The 17,802-nt window shown below is 32.0% G+C and overlaps 1 non-coding gene and 1 pseudogene across 1 annotated transcript; both read left to right on the forward strand.

Annotated features, from left to right (window-relative positions):
• Positions 1-231: 231 nt before the first annotated feature.
• LOC139855129 (probable transcription factor PosF21) lies at positions 232-15,890 on the forward strand (annotated as a pseudogene).
• On the forward strand, positions 6,716-6,822 carry LOC139856570 (small nucleolar RNA R71). The gene has a single exon (XR_011762043.1). It is a non-coding gene; the product is annotated as a small nucleolar RNA R71 (small nucleolar RNA).
• Positions 15,891-17,802: the final 1,912 nt, after the last annotated feature.

The following is a 17,802-nucleotide window of genomic DNA, read 5'->3' on the forward strand; positions in this document are numbered from 1 at the left end:
CCAAATGTTGATGACTTCGTCCAGGTGGATAAGGACGGGTCCTTTCATCTATGTTATACATGCATAATATACTAACAATTTAACTCTAATTACACTAGAAATTAACAAAATTAAATTAAGTATAAATTAGCTCAAGAACACTAAAACTGAAAATTTAAAGAGTTTAGGGGTGAAATTTTTACCTTTTTGCCTCCCCATCTGAAGAAAGACATGATTAGAGCAAGAAATTTGATGAATTATGGTGAAAAATGGCGAAATTTTGAGAGTGTTTGGGAGTATTTTCGGGTATGTGTGTGTTTTTGTGAGGATATAGAGAAGCAGGTCGACTGACTTATGCTTCTGTCTAGGATTTTGCCTCCATGCGACCGCATGGATTTTAAGAGGAAACTCCATGCGGTCGCATGGGGTCTGATTTTTTTTTTTTTTATAAAAACCTTTAACTAATAAAACATAAATTAATAAATTTTAGAAATTTATTTCTTTTTAAGAATGAGGGAGTTTCGGATAGTTGTCCTAGTCCGTCTCTCAACAAAGTTTTAAAATTTGTTACTTTTTAAGCATCGTTTTAAAAGCAAAGATTTTTGGGTTTTTTAATATTTTTGGCAAACTTTAATTCAATAAGATTAAAAATAATGATAATAAAAGTTCTCGTCCCGCCCTCGGGTAAAGCAATTTCGGTTCAACGACCTACTTTTCAACTCACGACGAATTTTAAATATCAAATTTTTAACTTAATGAAATAAAGTATTTTTTTTTTTTAAATTCTCACCAAACTTAAATGCAAAAAATTAAAAATTCATATAAATATCATTAATATTTTTATACATTAATTTTATAAACTTATATTAAAAATATTAATTTTTAAAATATTCATTTAAACTTATATTAAAAACTTAAATATATTGATTTTAAAAATTTACATTAATAATTTGATATTTATATATTTATTTTAAAAACAAGGTAAAAATTAAAATTAAAAATCTTTTTGGTTTTTTTATCCCACTTTAATCAATCAAATATTAACAAAAATATACGTCCCTCTTTTCGGTAAAGTAATTTCGGTTCCATAAACTAGTTTTACTCCTGAAGAATTTTTGAAATATCTTGGGTTGATTAATTAAAGATATTTATACCTTAAAAATAAACGGTAAATTTTACAGTGATGTAATAAATTTTTGTATGTTATCAATAATTTTGGTTTCGCATACCTAATTTTATTGAATATCAATTTAATACTTTATAGCGAACGATTCAGCGTTTATTATCAAAAGGTTAAAAGCAATAAATAAAAACAAAAATAAAAACTGTACATACTTACCTGTGAGATAGAATTCTCTGAGACCTGCTTTAGCTGACTCATAGGAGAGTCGTGTGATTTGGTTCTCCATAGCTACATAAGCGTAACCTCGATTCTTCAATATCTTTTCTTCTAAACATATGAACGGTTCTTCTCTGCATATAGTAACAAATTCGGGATTTGAATATGTTTGATTGTTTGAACATTTACCTTCGTGTGACCATTTTCTGCATTTATAACATCTTTCAAGGTGTCGTGCTCTTCTTTTTGTTGCGGATTTTGATTTTCCTTTACCAAAATGTGTCTTATGATGATCTTTCCTGAGTTCTTTCCTCACTTCGTCCATTTTACCTCTTATAAATGATACCACTTCACTCGGGAGTGTGTCATTATTACGTTTAGTAATCATAGCGTGTAGTAGTAGACCATGGTTCAGATCAAAGGAATTCTTCATCTCGTAAAACTTAAAAAAAAATAAAAATTCAGAATGGAGGGAGAAGACTAGTTCTTTAGGGTCTGCTAGGGAAAGACCATTCGGATTCCATTCTAGGAAACTACAAGAAAACAGAATATCTAACTCTAATAGAAATATATATTACCCTTAAAAGATTCGAATCTTCCCTCACTTAGTTAGCTGTAGTGTCGAAATTATGATTAACTTCGTTGTCAACTTCTATTGGATCATGTATGTAATGTTTAACTCTGTGACCATTAACTTTAAATTCAATCCCATTTGAATTTATTAACTCTACTGTTCCATATGGGAAAACTCTTTTGACTATGAATGGTCCAGACCATCTTGATTTCAATTTTCCAGGAAATAGTTTAAATCTTGAATTGAAAAGAAGAACTCTGTCTCCTTCTTTAAATTCTTTTGAACTTCTGATTCTTTTATCATGCCATTTCTTCGTTCTTTCTTTATAGATTAACGAATTTTCGTATGCTTCATGTCTTAATTCTTCTAATTCGTTTAGTTGACTTAACCGTAGACGTCCGGCTTCATGTAAATCAAGATTACATGTCTTCAAAGCCCAAAATGCTTTGTGCTCAATTTCTACTGGAAGGTGACATGCTTTTCTGTAAACGAGTTTAAAAGGTGTGGTTCCAAATGGAGTTTTGTAGGCTGTTCTAAAAACCCAGAGTGCATCCTCCAATTTCATGGACCATTCCTTCGGATTTGATCCTACGGTTTTCTCTAGAATACGTTTTAAAGCTCGGTTGGTATTTTCAACTTGTCCACTTATTTGTGGATGATAAGCGGTTGAGATTTTATGAGTTACTCCATATCTTTTGAGAACTTTCTCAAGTTAATTATTACAGAAATGAGTACCCCGATCACTTATTAAAGCTTTCGGTGTTCCAAACCTTGCAAAAAGACGTTTTAAGAAGTTGACTACAACTCGTGCATCGTTAGTTGGGAGAGCTTGTGCTTCCGCCCTTTTAGATACATAATCAATGGCAACAAGAATGTAGAGATTATTATGAGATTTTGGAAATGGACCCATAAAGTCAATACCCCAAACGTCAAATACTTCACATACTTGAATGACATTTTGTGGCATTTCATCACGTTGACTTATTTTTCCGGCCCTTTGACATGCATCACAGGATTTACAAAGAAGGTGTGCGTCTTTGAAAATTGTAGGCCAATAGAATCCAGCGTCATAGACTTTTCTTGCTGTGAGTTGAGGCCCATAATGCCCTCCTGTTGGTCCTGTGTGACAGTGGTTTAAGATTTGACTAGCTTCATCTCCGAATACACATCGGCATATTATTCTATCGGGATAACTTTTAAACAAATATGGATCTTCCCAGAAATAGTGATTTATATCACTAAAGAATTTATTTCATTTTTAGTACGACAACCCTTTTTCAAGGAATCCACATACTAAATAGTTTGCATAGTCTGCAAACCATGAAATTTCATTATAATCGATCTTCAGTAGATATTCATCAGGAAAGTTATCTTGTATGGCCGATTCATTTAGAACTTCTAATTCGGGATTTTCAAGACGAGAAAGATGATCAGCGGCGAGATTTTCTGCTCCCTTTTTGTCTCGGATTTCAATATCGAACTCTTGTAAGAGTAAGATCCAACGGATTAATCATGGTTTGGCATCTTATTTTGAAAATAGGTATCTAAGAGCAGAATGGTAGGTATAGACCACTGTTTTAGCTAGAACGAGATATGAACGAAATTTGTCAAAAGCAAAGACAATAGCAAGGAGTTCTTTTTCAGTAGTTGTGTAATTTGTTTGTACTCCTTGTAATGTCTTACTAGCATAATAAATAGGTTGAAATCGTTTTTCAATCATTTGTCCTAAAACGGCTCCCATTGCAAAATCACTTGCATCGCACATGAGTTCAAATGGTAAATTCCAATTTGGAGTTATCATGATCAGCGCATTAGTGAGTTTTTCTTTAAGAATATTAAAAGATTTAATGCATTCATCCGAAAAGATGAATGGAGCATCTTTTTCTAGGAGTTTATTCATAGGAGTGACAATTTTAGAAAAATCTTTTATGAAACATCGGTAAAAACCGGCATGCCCTAGAAAACTCCTAACTCCTCTAACATTGGTGGGAGGTGGAAGTTTAGCAATTACATCTACTTTAGCTCTACCCACTTCAATTCCTTCCTTTAAAATTTTATGACCAAGAACGATGCCTTCTTTAACCATGAAATGGCATTTCTCCCAATTAAGTACTAGATTTGATTGTTCGCATCTAATAAGCATTCGTTCAAGATTAACTAGACATGTTTCAAATGTATCACCGAAGACTGAAAAGTCATCCATGAAAACTTCCATGCATTCTTCTATCATGTCGTGAAAAATCACCATCATACACCTTTGAAAGGTTGCAGGGGCGTTGCAAAGTCCAAATGGCATGCGTTTGTAAGCAAAAGTACCATAAGGGCACGTGAATGTGGTTTTCTCTTGGTCCTCGGGTGCTATTGGAATTTGAAAGTATCCAGAAAAACCGTCAAGAAAACAATAGTAACTATTCCCAGCTAATCTTTCCAACATTTGATCAATGAAAGGTAAGGGAAAGTGATCTTTTCTGGTGGCGTCATTTAATTTTCTATAATCAATACAAACACGCCATCCTGTTACAGTCCTAGTAGGAATAAGCTCATTTTTTCGTTTGTGATGACAGTCATGCCACCTTTCTTAGGTACGCATTGAACTGGACTTACCCATGGACTATCAGAGATTGGATAAATTAAACATGCATCTAGCAGTTTAATAATTTATTTCTTAACAACATCTTGCATATTCGGATTTAGTCTTCGTTGGCGTTGCACATACATTTTATAACCTTCTTCTATAAGGATTTTATGTATGCAATACGAAGGACTTATGCCTTTAATGTCATGAATCTTCCATGCAATAGCTGGTTTATAAGCTTTTAGCACAGAAATGAGTTGAGATTTTTCATTTTCAGTAAGAAAAGATGATATTATTACAGGTAATTCAGATTCACCATGTAAATACGCGTATTCCAGATGGTTTGGAAGTGGCTTTAACTCTAATGTCGGTGGTTCTTCTATCGATGATTTGTATCGATATCTGTCTTCCACTTTTAGCATTTGAAGTTCTTCTGTTGTTGGTTCGTAATCATTAGCCATAAGTGTAGCTAACATTTCAGCTTCATTAATTGGTTCAGTTCCTTCTCCTAAAGAACATTCTCTTGTTCCTTGTAATTCTGGAAATTCTTGTAACAATTCTGCATGTGAATCTATAGTTTGAATATAATAACATGTATCATCTGCAGATTGCGGTTGTTGCATGGCTCTATCAACTGAAAAAGTAACACTTTCGTCCTCTATACTTAGGGTCAGTTTCTTACCGAACACGTCTATTATTGCTTTAGCCGTGTTTAAGAATGGTCTTCCTAATATGAGAGGAACTCAAGAATCTTTTTCCATGTCCAGAATAACAAAATCTACTGGAAATACTAAAGTACCAACTTTAACTAGCATGTTTTCCATTATCCCTCTAGGATATTTTACTGATCGATCGGCTAGTTGTATGCTTATTCGTGTTGGTTTCAATTCTCCAAGGTCTAGTTTAGCGTATAGTGAATACGGCATTAAATTTATACTAACACCTAAGTCTGCCAATGCTTCTATTAAACTAAGACTACCCATAAAACAGAGAATTGTGAAACTTCCTGGATCTGAGAGTTTTTCTGGTATCTTATTCAACAGTACTGCAGAACAATTAGCATTCATAGTAACAGCCGATAGTTCTTCCATTTTCTTTCTATTTGCGATTAGATCTTTCAAGAATTTAGCATATCTAGGCATTCCTGAAATCACATTAATGAAAGGAAGATTTACATTTATTTGTTTAAACATATCCAAGAATTTTGGATTGCTCGGCTTCAAGTCTTTCTTTTCTCATTTTACTCGGGTAAGGAAGTGGTGGTTGGTATGGTTTAACATAAGGTTTAGCCTTAACTGTGTTATCTTCATTAACCTTTTCAACTACCGATTTTTTTTCCTTCTCTTGCTCAGGTTGTTGTTCTTGTGAAGTAGGAATAGAGTCATTAGAAATTACAGGTATTTCAGATAATTTAATTGTAATACCACTTCTTGTGGTAATGGCTTTAGCTGTTTCATTCTGAGGGTTAGCATTTGTATCACTAGGTAGACTTCCCGATTTTCTTTCACCTATCAACCTTGCTAGGTTGCTTACTTCTTGTTTCAGATTTTGAATAGAAGCTTGTTGATTTCTAAATGCTTGAGCAATTTGTTCACTGTTTTGTTTCTGAGATGTGAAAAATTGAGTTTGAGATTCAACTAGCTTTGACATCATATCTTCTAAATTTGGCTTTTTATCATCGGTTTGTGGTGGTTTATTTTGAAAAATAGGTCTTTGCTGATTGTAAGTATTGTTAGATACTTGTTGATTGCTAGGACCTTGTTGGTTGTTTTATGGAAAATTTCGGTTATAATTCTGATTTTGATTGTAGATTGGTCTTGGCGGTTGATAATTATTTTGATAATTATTTCCAGGCCTTTGGTTCATGTATGAAACATTCTCTCTTTGTTCCATTGTTTGTTCAATACTGAGACAATCTTTTGTCAAATGTGGTCCTCCACACTGTTCACAACTAATTCGTATTGCGTGAATATCTTTAGTCATCTTTTTCATTCGTCTCTCGAAAGCATCTATCTTTGCGGACATGGAATCAAAGTCATGGCTAGAATCGGATCTAGCTGCTTTAGATGATCTAACGATATCTTTTTCTTGGTGCCACTCATGTGAGTGGGAAGCAGTGTTATCAATAATTTTGTAAGCTTCAGTTGCGGTTTTCTTCATAATGGAACCACCAGCTGCTATATCGATGTCTTTTCGTGTAGTGATGTCGCATCCTTGGTAGAATATTTGTACTATTTGATAAGTGTCTAAACCATGTTGCGGACATCCTCTCAATAACTTTCCAAATCTTGTCCATGCTTCATATAAAGTTTCATTTGGCTTTTGCGTGAACGTAACAATTTCTTCTTAGAGTCTTACGGCTTTAGATGCCGGAAAGAATTGTTTAAGAAAATTTTCAACTAAAACATCCCATGTATCAATCGCCCCTTCGGGTAATGATTCTAACCAATCTTTGGCTTCTCCCTTTAAAGTCCAGGGAAATAACATGAGATATATCTGTTCATCCTCCACTTCTCGGATTTTAAATAGAGTACAGATCCTATTAAAGGTACGAAGATGTTCGTTTGGATCTTCCTTCGGCGCACCACTAAATTGGCATTGATTAGTTACCATGTGTAGGATTTGTCCTTTGATTTCATAATCTGGCGCATTAATGTCTGGTTGAGTAATTGCGTGACCTTGGCCAGTGCGTTTAGCTCTCATTCGGTCTTCCATACTTAGAGGTTCCAGATTTTCCATGATTGAATTTGTTGAATCTGAATCACCAAAGGATTCTGACTTAATGGTTTCCTCCTCGACAATCTCTGGATGAGTGATTTGTGGTTCAGGAGGAACGATTAGTGGTTCAGGATCTCTGAATTGTCCCTGAATATCCTCTGGATTCTCAATTGTGAGGTCAGGTTCAAAAAATGGATTATCAAAAATTTGAATTGGAGTACTTAGTCGACTTGATGACGATTCTAAAGAAAAATTGATAATGCTAAAAACGAACATATATTTCATAGCATTATTCCTCAAGAAAAACAAGCTTTTAGTTGCAATTGTTCTATTTACAAGTGATATTCGTTTAAATAATAAAAGGTGAAGACAAAAGACAGATTCGACGAATTGAAGACGCAAACGACCAAAAAGCTCAAAAGTACAAAAGACAATCAAAGAGATTCAAATTATTGATAAGAAACGTCTCGAAATTACAAGAGTACAAGATTCAAAACGCAAAGTACAAGATATTAAATTGTACGCAAGGACGTTCGAAAATCCGGAACCGGGACCAGAGTCAACTCTTAACGCTCGACACAACGGACTAAAAATTACAAGTTAACTATGTATATAAATATAATATAATATATAATTAATTATATTAATTATATATATATATTATATATATAAAATAAATCGTCGGCAAGAAAGACTCCAAACATGGGTGAGCTGTAAAAGTAAACTCCGCGACTCGCGGAGTTTGAAGGCAAAATTGGCCGCGAGTCGCGGAGCCCCAATTTCTGAAACTCCCTATAAAGCTCGCGCATTCTGATCGTAAAAATTCACCAAATATATCCATCTCTCTATCTATATCGTATATATTTATATTTATATTTTAATTTTAATTTTAATTTTAATTTTAATCCTAATAATAAGGGTATGTTAGCAAATGTTGTAAGGGTGTAAGTCGAAATTCTGTCCGTGTAACGCTACGCTATTTTTAATCATTGTAAGTTATGTTCAACCTTTTTACATTAATGTCTCGTAGCTAAGTTATTATTATGCTTATTTAATCCGAAGTAATCATGATGTTGGGCTAATTACTAAAATTGGGTAATTGGGCTTTGTACCATAATTGGGGTTTGGACAAAAGAACGACACTTGTGGAAATTAGACTATGGGCTATTAATGGGTTTTATATTAACTAAACAATACCTTGTTAATTTAATATACAAACTTATAATTCGACGTATTTATATATAACCACATACGCTTGACTGGGTACGGTGGGCGGGATATCTATAAATACCAATAATTATTCATTTTATCGGATACGGAACTGGATTAATAGTTAATAGACTTGTTGAAACAGGGGTGAATTACATTCAAGGATAATTGGTGTAATTGTTAACAAAGTAGTAAAACCTTGGTTTACACGCAGTCGATAACCTGGTGTATTCATTAAACAAAGTATTAAAACCTTGTTACAATTCGAATCCCCAATTAGTTGGAATATTTGACTTCGGGAATAAGAATAATTTGACGAAGGCTTTCGCTCTTTATATTTATGACTGATGGACTATTATGGACAAATCCGTATGGACATATTAAATAATCCAGGACAAAGGACAATTAACCCATGGGCATAAAACTAAAATCAACACGTCAAACATCATGATTACGGAAGTTTAATTAAGCATAATTATTTTATTTCATATTTAATTTTCTTTATTTTATATTTAATTGCACTTCTAATTATCGCATTTTTATTGTTATTGTATTTAATTGCACTTTTAATTATCGTACTTTTTAATTATCGCAAGTTTATTTTATCGCACTTTTGTTATTCGCAATTTCATTATCGTTATTTACTTTATGCTTTAATTTAAGTCTTGTATTTATTTTTAATATTTTACATTTGGTTTTAACTGCGACTAAAGTTTTAAAATCGACAAACCGGTCATTAAACGGTAAAAACTCCCCTTTATAATAATAATATTACTTATATATATATATATATATATATTTGTATTTTTATAAAACTAAACTAATATAGCGTTAAGCTTCGTTTAAAAAGATTCCCCGTGGAACGAACCGGACTTACTAAAAACTACACTACTGTACGATTAGGTACACTGCCTATAAGTGTTGTAGCAAGGTTTAAGTATATCCATTCTATAAATAAATAAATATCTTGTGTAAAATTGTATCGTATTTAATAGTATTTTCTGCTAAAATTTAATAGTATTTTATACCCCTTAGCTTTGACATCAAAAATCAACGGCGACAATATTGGCTAGATGTCTTGATCGTGTTACAAGTGGTGAACGTTTTGCTCGGTGCATTCACTGAATATCCTATTAGTTATAAAAATAAAAATTATATAAGTTATCAAATTAATAGACTTTTCTGATTTTGCTCACGTTTCGAATAGCCAATAGTTGCAGCAGGTAGCCAGGACCCTTTAAATCGGAAGCCCACAACTCGCCACTAACAAATCCAACTATTACTACGAACCAGAAAATTTTGGATGTCTATCAATTTAACCACTTAAAATAATTTTTCGTCGAAATTTAAAGAAATTTTAGAGAAGAAATAAAAAATTCTATGTCCTAAAAACTAGAGCGTCGAGAAATAAGAATAAAAAAGAGCGCGTCGAAAAACGTCGAAAAATAAAAGGTCGAAAAATAAGCGTCGAAAAATAATAAAATGCAGCGTCGAAACTTAAAAGTCTAAAAACTAAAATTTAAAACTTACGTCTAAAGGTATTAAAGCTTAAAAGGAATTTTATATCCAAAACGGCAATAACTTAAAAAGTACTAAAATTTATTTAAAACTAAAGCGATAAGCGATGTCGTAAAATTTTAAAGCGCCTAAATCTCAATCTAAAGAAAAAGTACTTACGGGATTTTACGGCAAAGTTTTAAAATTCTAGAAATAAAAATAAACTACGGCAAATACTAAATTTAAAACTAAGTACGAACGAAAAATTATAAAATTACGCTTTAACTAATAAAAAGATACAAAATATAAAATAAGTTTAAAGTTATAAAAATATTATTTTTATATTATTTATTTTATAAAAGTATCAATTTTAAAACTAATAAAACTAATTTAAACTAAATATTACAAATTAATTAAAACTAAAATTAATTAATATAATAATTAACCCTAATTATGGTTTATATTAATAATAATTAAATTATACTCCGTAATTAATGCAGTACCAGGTTCAGACCAGGCGTGTCAGACTGTCTCATGCGGTCGCATGAGTTTTAGCCTACGGGTTCATGCGGTCGCATGGGTTGTGGATCCAGGCCAGCTGATGGGCCGCTACAGTTGGGCCCGATTACTTTTTTACTTTTTTTTCTATTTTTAATTTTATATAAAATATTTATATTTATATAAAATAAATTAAAAACTTATATTTTAAAAACTAAAATAGAAATAGAAATACTTTATAATTTTATATACTTTAAACAAACTCTTAAAAATATATATCGTTTTTCTTTCTATATTTTTTGTATTTTTAATATTTAAAACGTATTTTTAGTTTTTTACAGAAAGAAATTAAAACTTAATAATTTTTTTTTTATATATAGCGTTTCGCTTCCGGCGTTTAAGAAGTCCCCAGCAGCGGCGCCAAAAATACTTGATGTGTGTAGAGGTGTATACGAAATAGTTATATTTTTACTACGAAATACTATTAAATACGATACAATTTTACACAAGTTATTTATTTATTTATTTATAGAGTGGATATACCTAAACCTTGCTACAACACTTATAGGCAGTGTACCTAATCGTACAGTAGTGTAGTTTTTAGTAAGTCCGGTTCGTCCACAGGGAACTAGCCAAGTTTAACGCTATATTTTTTTAAAACTAAATTTGTATATAAATATATATATAAATATAAGTAGTATTATTATTATAAAAGGGGGTTTTTACCGTTTAATGACCGGTTTGTCGATTTTATGTCTTAAGTCGCAGTTAAAACCTAATGTAAAATATTAAAAATAAATATAACTTAATTTAAAGCGTAAAGTAAATGACAATAATTAAAGTGCGATAAATTAAAGTGCGATAATTAAAAAGTGCAATAAATAAAATGACAGTAAATAAAATTGCGATAATTAAAAAGTACGATAATTAAAATGACGATAAATAAAAGTGCGACGAGATATAAAATAAAGGAATTATGCTTATTTAAACTTCCGTAATCATGATGTTAGACGTGTTAATTTTAATTTATTACCATGGGTTAATTGTCCTTTGTCCTGGATTATTCGATATGTCCATATGGTTTTGTCCATAATAGTCCATCAGTCATAAATATAAAGTGCGAGAGTCTTGGTCAAATTATCCTTATACCGGAAGTCAAATATTCCAACTAATTGGGGATTCGAATTGTAACAATGTCTTAATACTTTGTTTAATGAATACACCAGGTTATCGACTACGCGTAATCCAAGGTTTCAATACTTTGTTAACAATTACACCAATTACCCTTGAATGTAATCCACCCCTGTTTCAACGAGTCCATTGACTATTAATTCATTCCCGTGTCCGGTAAAATGAACGATAATTCGTATTTATAGAAATCCCGCCCACCGTACCCGATTAAGCGTATGTGGTTATATATAGATACGTCAAATTGTAATCTTTATATTAAATTAACGAGGTATCGTTTAGTTAATATAAAGCCCATTAATAGCCCATAATCTAATTTCTACAAGTGTCGTTCTTTTGTCCAAACCTCAATTATGGTAAAAGCCCAATTACCCCGTCTTTAATAATTAGCCCAACATCACGATTATTTCGGCTTAAATAAGCATAATAATAACTTAGCTACGAGACATTAATTTAAAAGGATTGAACATAACTTACAATGATTAATAATAGCGTAGCGTTACACGAACAGAATTTCGACTTACACACTTACAACATTCGCTAACATAACCTTCTTATTATTAATCTTAAATTAAAATTAAAATTATAAATTATATATATATATATATATATATATATATATATATATATATATATATATATATATATATATATATATATATATATATATATATATATATATATCATAGAGAGTGAATGATTGAATTCTGTGTAATATTTTCTGCCAAAACACGCGAAATTTATAGATGTGGCCAGACTTTTGGGGCCATGCGATCGCATGGGTTTTGTTCTTCCAGGCCATGCGATCGCATGGCCAGCTGGATCCAGCCCAAATGCTTTTGTTTTCTTGTTTGCTGACGGTTTTAATATAATATATATATATATATATATATATATATATATATATATATATATATATATATATATATAATTTTAAGAATTAATTATATATTATATTATATTCATGTGCATAGTTAACTTGTAATTTTTAGTCCGTTGCATCGCGCGTTGAGAGTTGACTCTGGTCTCGGTTCCGGATTTTCGAACGTCCTTGCGTACTATTTAATATCTTGTACTTTGCGTTTTGCGGCTCGTAATCTTGTAATTTCTAGACGTTTCTCATCAATAATTTGAACCTCTTGGATTGTACTTTGTACTTTTGAGCTTTTTGGTCGTTTGCGTCTTCAATTCGTCGAATCTGTCTTTTGTCTTCACCTTTTATTATTTAAACGAATATTACTTGTAAATAGAACAATTGCAACCAAAAGCTTGTCTTTCTTGAGGAATAATGCTATGAAATATATGTTCGTTTTTAGCATTATCAAAGACATTTAAAGCATCAAAATTTCACTTTACTTCTACCCAACCCTAACTCAAAAATCATAAATTTGACAATTATGTTTATGAAGCTTTTTCATGTCAACCTACACACCAAATTGAAGCTAGTGATGCTAGTAGCACATTTAATACATGTATTTTTAACATCTAACAATATTTAAGCAACTAAATCTCAAGATCAAACACACCCAATTATCAAATTCATGCTAGTTACTCAAAACAATAAGATCGAGCATATAAATCACATATTCATGTTAGACTTGAGCCATAGACACTAATTAACACATTTTTAAGTTTTAAAGATCAAGAACAAGAAATTTAGTATTTTTAGAAAGTTACCCAAACGAGATGAAGTTGGTATGGATTCGAAGAGGAAGATGCAAGGATTCCAAATATGTAATTTGTTTGAGTTGATGCTTGCTAGATCTTGAATAAATGATGAATCTTTGAATTGGGTGTTGAGAGCATAAAGTGAAAGTATCAAGTTTGAGGAGGATGAAATGAATGGAGGAGAAAGAAGTTTGACTAGTTGACCTAGTCATGTCTTTGCCTACTTGACAACATTGGTCCCTCAAGTTTAAATACGGGTGCGTGAATTAAACAAACGAATTACCTTAAATACGTAGAGAAAACGAGAGATGTTATAATTAAATAACGGACTTTAAATTATTTAAACGGAAAGTAAACGGAAAAAGGCGGGATGTTACAATAGTGATCTTGGTGTTGTTGGTGGGTTTAACGGACCTTCGTTTTCTGATGAAACCGGAGAAGATTTGTTTTCTATGTACCTTGACATTGATAAGTTCAATTCATCATCTACATCAATACATCATCTGGTTTTCAAATGGGTGATTTATCAGAAGGTGTAATACGACAAGATGAAAATGAGAATTTTGTTGAGAAACTGAGAGTTAGACATCAACATAGTCAGTCGATGGATGGGTCAGAAGAGATGATGTCATCAACTGATACTAAGAAATCCATGTCAGCTGCCAAGCTGGAAGAGCTTGCTCTTGTGGATCCAAAACGTGCAAAAAGGTAACACACCATTATCATATTAAACTAATGTTAGCAAAATAATTCAGTTTCCGTGGTAACTTAACTTTGGTAGAAGTTGTATTTTCTAATATATGTATCTAAAGTTGTATTTTTTAATAGATGCATCTGAAGGTCCATGTTCCGAATTTGTAAGCATTCATGTAAATTGTTTCTTTTGTTGTGTACTATTGTTAACTTAAAATTTTTTCTATTATTGCTGGTATTTTACTATAGCACCCTTTGAACCTTATGAAGAATACTATTTTGACTAGTTACTTTTGATGTTTATCGCTCATATATGTCGAAAGACCGGAAAAAACGGCCCAAGCAACTTATATTATTAATTGTTATGGCCTATCTAAGTCACAAAAGTAAAACATAGTGAGTTAGATAAGATATCATAGATTTCAAGTTAGGAACAAGTGATTTTTAAGCTTGATTTCGGCTCAATATTTATTTCGAGTTCGGTTCTTATGTGTAGATAATGTATAATAATTATAATTACTAGGTGTTTCATATATACCATGATTTACTTTTATGTCTGTATTACTAGAATATGGGCGAATCGGCAATCGGCTGCAAGGTCGAAAGAACGGAAAATGAGATACATCGGCGAGCTCGAAAGGAATGTTCAAACACTGCAAAGTGAAGCAACCTCACTCTCTGCCCAGCTCACTCTTATGCAGGTAATGTTACATCATTTATATACGGATTCTTTATGACTTATAAGTTATAACGAGTGTTGTAAAAGTCGGTCGAGTCGGTCGACGCGTAGATTTGGGAACTAGCCCGTCACGTTTCGCAAAAAAACACCTAAAAAGTCAGTCAACACTAAAAACTAGGGTCAAAGTAGGTCAAAGTCTGACTGAGTCGGTCAAAGATAAAGTTGGTGAAAATTTACTTTATTTTTTTGAAATTAGACGTTGTGTCCTATATCTATGTTTGAAATGTTTATGTTTCATGTTTGATATATTTATGTGTAATATATATGTTTAAGTTATTTATTGTATAAAGTCAACGTTGGTCAACGCCCGAAACGTCCCCGACTCGACCTAATCATCCCTCGGAGGTCCCGATTGATTCGTTCCCGACTCGCGACTTTTACAACCTTGTTGGAATTGAACATCTTTTTTTTATATTTACCATCTGTTGTTTTCAGAGGGACACAAGTTGTTTTACAGCTGATAACAGTGAGCTGAAATTGCGGTTACAAACTATGGAGCAACAAGTTCACTTGCAAGACTGTAAGTTCCGTTGTAGAATCTTTTTTACCTGTTGAATTAATTCAACACTAAAAATATATTTTGTTCGTTTTAATACATTAAATAAATACAATTTTTTAATCAACAATGTTAACGGACTACATGGGATTTTCTAACATTTGCTCACGTTCAGGTGTAATTTTTCGACTACCAAATTAAAGGGGATAAGTCAACAAAATTGACCAACTATTCTTTTGTAATAATTTCAATATTTTGTCTCTTTTGGGGATTTATTGGTTTGCAAATGATAGACAAATTATTCACATGCACATTTTTTATTTTTTTTTATTTTTTTTTTTCATTTTCGTTTTGAAATTGGAAGATTGTTGCTTGACCGTGTCCTGTTACATAATAGCGTTAAACGAGGCACTAACGGAGGAGATCCATCATCTAAAAGTACGGATTGGACAGAACCTTACTAACGGTGGCCATTTACTAAACTTCAATGCATCATCATCATTTGGATCAAAGCAACAGCCATTTTACCCTAACAGCAACAACATCAGCCAACAGCACCAGCAAGAGAGGAACACAATGTTGACAGCTCAGCAGTTTCAGCAACTTCAAATACAGACCCAGAAAAAACAACACAATTTTCAACAACTGCGCCAATTCTCGTACCAACAACAACAGCAGGAACAACAAAGTAACGACATAAACGAAGTGAAGACATAATGGGTTTTTGCCTTTCTTATGGTTGAAAGTATTGAAACTGTGCATGAATTTTTTGGTGTTGCTACCTTACCCTGCATATCACATATCATATATATCATATATGTTTGGTTTTAACTATTCAGAACTCTTGACTCCATTAATATGAAAAATGCAACTTTAACATCTAGGAAATTAAGAAATTTGGTTATACCTCAATAAAAGTATACAATCAATTTAGTAGCAGTTTTGAGATTTTCATGTTTGTATTTAATATACTGATGATGATTTATTGTTTATCTTTCGGCAGGTTTTGAGATTTTCATGTATGTATTTCTTGGTTATACCTCAACATAAGTATACAATTTTCATGTATGTATTTCTTGGTTATTTATACCTCAACAAAAGTATACAATCAATTGTATTTAATTTAATAATACTGTAATATACTTAAGTGGAGGAGAAAACAAGGGTGCAAAAAACACCGAAATAGCCTTTAGTAATAAAATATACCCTTGAACAGTGAAAACATGGTTTCATCGATTACATATATATCATTTAAGTAAATGATTTTACTGTTCAGGACCTTTTTATTTTCTTTTCAAGAAGGGTATTTTCGTCATTTTACAACCATGGTATAAATACATATTTATCTCACCTAACTTCCTTTGGAGCTTCCATTTGTTGACCGCCCTTTCTTCTGATTGATATAATTAGAATTTATTTCTGGTTATACCTCAATAAAAGGATACACTCAATTGTATTTATATAGTCTAATAATGATGTCATCATTATGCTAAATACCCCTTAATTTGAAAAAATTACGCCATTGGTACATGTGATTTGTACATTTTTGCACTACAAAACCTAAACTTTTATTTTTGCATGGTTGGTACCTAGACTTTGCTTATTTACTTGTTTGGTACCAACACCTCACATGTGCAACACATGTGAGGGTAATTTCGTTATTTTAAATAAGCAAAGTCTAGGTATCAATCATGCAAAAGTGTACAAACCACGGGTAGCAATGGCGTAATTTTTCTATCAATTACTTTTTATGAATTATTTATTATTATTATTATTATTATTATTATTATTATTATTATTATTATTAAATAAATAACAGTTGTTATATAATGTGGCTATTATTTATTTTGTTTAAATACGAAAATTGTTCATTAACATTCTTTTTTTGTCTATATTATTTTCGGTACCAAACGAATATAGTACCTATTTTTTACCGTACCGATACCGGTACCAAACCGATTATATCGGTACGGTATTCGGTACTCATTTTCAGGTAAAAACAGATAGCGGTACCAACCGGTTCGGTACCGTTATAGTACCACGATCACCCCTAGTTTGGTTACAGATAAGGGTGATCGTGGTACTATACCGATACCGAACCGAAAATAATGAAGGGAAAAAAAGAATGTTAATGAACAATTTTCGTTTTTTAAACAAAATATTATATAAGAACAGTTATTTATTTAATCAAATTATTATGGAGTGCAACCGTTATGATGGAATGCATCTTATTCTGACTATATAGATGACTGAGACTAAAAAGAATATAAGTCATCTAATACTTAGAAACTATTCTAATTGAACTAGGCATGATAAAATGGACAAAAATAAGAAAAGGTTGCTAGTTTATAATGATGTGTCAGATGTATACATTAGTTGTTTTTTTTTTTTTTTTTTTTTTAACGGCCGGTTAAATGGTTAGTCACCCCACACAAGCTAAAAGGAACCCGCTCTCGAATCTTCGCACTTACGTGAACCAGATTGATTTTATTATATACCTACACCTGCCAGTAGCAAAGCGTAGGGACCACAAACCCGAAGATTGACTATGTATACATAATATACGGTAAACCTCCCCCCATAGAATCGAACCCGCACCAATCGCGATGAAAGGATACGGACCCACAGT

This window comes from Rutidosis leptorrhynchoides, chromosome 6, assembly GCF_046630445.1.
Source record: "Rutidosis leptorrhynchoides isolate AG116_Rl617_1_P2 chromosome 6, CSIRO_AGI_Rlap_v1, whole genome shotgun sequence".
NCBI classification, from domain to species: Eukaryota; Viridiplantae; Streptophyta; class Magnoliopsida; order Asterales; family Asteraceae; genus Rutidosis; species Rutidosis leptorrhynchoides.